This window comes from Hemitrygon akajei, unplaced genomic scaffold (assembly GCF_048418815.1).
Source record: "Hemitrygon akajei unplaced genomic scaffold, sHemAka1.3 Scf000039, whole genome shotgun sequence".
In the NCBI taxonomy this organism is placed as follows: domain Eukaryota; kingdom Metazoa; phylum Chordata; class Chondrichthyes; order Myliobatiformes; family Dasyatidae; genus Hemitrygon; species Hemitrygon akajei.
Genome location: NW_027331925.1, coordinates 8,134,807 through 8,136,919, shown reverse-complemented (window position 1 = coordinate 8,136,919; position 2,113 = coordinate 8,134,807). Strand labels below are relative to the sequence as shown.

Genomic DNA, 2,113 nt, shown 5'->3' with positions numbered 1-2,113 from the left:
GGGGTAACAGTGCTGGTGATTATCCATACGATGGGTATTTGTCCGTGAGGCTGGAGTTTCTAGAGGCCGAGGAGGGAGTGTCTGAGTGCTGGTTTGCCCGGACCCAGTTGCGACGAGATGTGTATTAATTCTGGTGGGGACCATCACCCCTCTTGTACGGAGACTCTAGAAGAAGGCGGGTGAGAACTTTTTGGAGACTCTGACAGTGCACCCAGTGTTTCAAGCTGCCTTTAAGGAGGTGTGTGTGGTGGCATGAAGCGGGACACGGCATTGGAAGGAGGAACTGTGCCCAGTTGAAGCCCAGGGTGGTACGACCCGGTGATGTAGAGAGAGTGATGGGGATCAACTGTTCAGACTCTGGGAAGGAGTTCACTTCGTCATCTCAACTGAAGGTACATCGGCGAGTTCACACTGGGGAGAAACCGTTCAGCTGCTCAGAATGTGGGAAGGGATTCACTCTGTCATCTCAACTACAGGAACATCAGCAAACTCACACTGGGGAGAAACCGTTCAGCTGCTCAGAATGTGGGAAGGGATTCACTCGGTCATCTCAACTACAGGAACATCAGCAAACTCACACTGGGGAGAAACCGTTCAGCTGCTCAGAATGTGGGAAGGGATTCACTCGGTCATCTCAACTACAGGAACATCAGCAAACTCACACTGGGGAGAAACCGTTCAGGTGCTCAGAATGTGGGAAGGGATTCACTCGGTCACCTGACCTGAAGGTACATCAGTGAGTTCACACTGGGGTGAGTCCGTTCACCTGCTCTGATTGTGGGAAAGTATTCACGCACTCATCCAAACTACAGAGACACTTGCTGGTTCACACTGGGGAGAGGCCATTCACCTGCTCTGAATGTGGGAAGGGATTCACTCAGTCATCCAAACTACAGACACACTGGCTGGTTCACACCGGGGAGAAACCATTTACCTGCTCCGTATGTGAGAAAGGATTCGCACGTTCATCTCAACTGAAGGAACATCAGTGAATTCACACTGGGGAGAAACCATTCACTTGCTCAGACTGTGGGAAGGAGTTCGCTCGTGCAGCTCAGCTGAGCGTACATCAACGATTTCACACTGGGGAGAAACCGTTCAGCTGCTCTGAATGTGGGAAGAGATTCACTCTGTCATCTGACATGAAAATACATCAGCGACTTCATACTGGGGAGAGGCCGTTCACCTGCTCTGTGTGTGGGAAGGGATTCACTCACTCATCCACCCTGCAGAGACACCAGCTGGTTCACACTGGGGAGAGGCCGTTCACCTGCTCTGAATGTGGGAAGGGATTCACTCAGTCATCCAACCTTTTGTCACATCAGCGAATCCACACTGGGGAGAGGCCGTTCACCTGCCCTGAATGTGGGAAGGGATTCACTCGGTCATCCAAGCTGCAGAGACACCAGTTAGTTCATACTGGGGAGAAACCATTCACTTTCTCAGATTGTGGGAAGGGATTCACTTAGTCATCTGACTTGAAGCTGCATCAGCGAGTTCACACTGGGGACAGACCGTCAGACTATAAGATATAAGACCAGAATAAGGCTGTTGACCCCATCGAGTCTGTTCTGTCATTTTATCGTGGCTGATCCAAATTTCCTCTCTGCACCAATCACCTGTCTTGTCCCTGTATCCCTTCATGCCAGGATCGATCAAGATTCTATCCACCTCTGCCCTAAATGTACATAAAGAATTGGCCTCCATAGCTGCCTGTGGCACGGAATTCCGCAGATTCACCACTCTCTGTCCGTTCTCTGTCATCTCCGTTCTGAAAGGACACCCCTCTATTCTGATGCTCTGTTCCCTGGTCGTAGACTCTTCCACCACAGGAAGCATCCTTTCCACATCCACTCTATCAAGCCCTTCCACAGTTTGATAAGTTTCAATGAGATCAGTCCTAATTCCTCTGCTGATACAGGCTCAGGCCCATTAAACACTCCTCATATGACAATCCATTCAATCCTGGAATCTGTTTTTGTGAACATACTTTGAACCTTCTCCAGTTTCAGCACATCCTTTCCAAGATAAGGGGCCCAAACCTGTACTCCAAGTGAGGCCTCACCAGTGATGACCAACTTTACAAATTACATCCTTGCTTATATATTGTAGA

General features: G+C 49.7%; 1 pseudogene; it reads left to right on the top strand.

The window, feature by feature from the left end:
• The first annotated feature begins 335 nt into the window (after positions 1-335).
• On the top strand, positions 336-1,584 carry LOC140720267 (uncharacterized; annotated as a pseudogene).
• Positions 1,585-2,113: the final 529 nt, after the last annotated feature.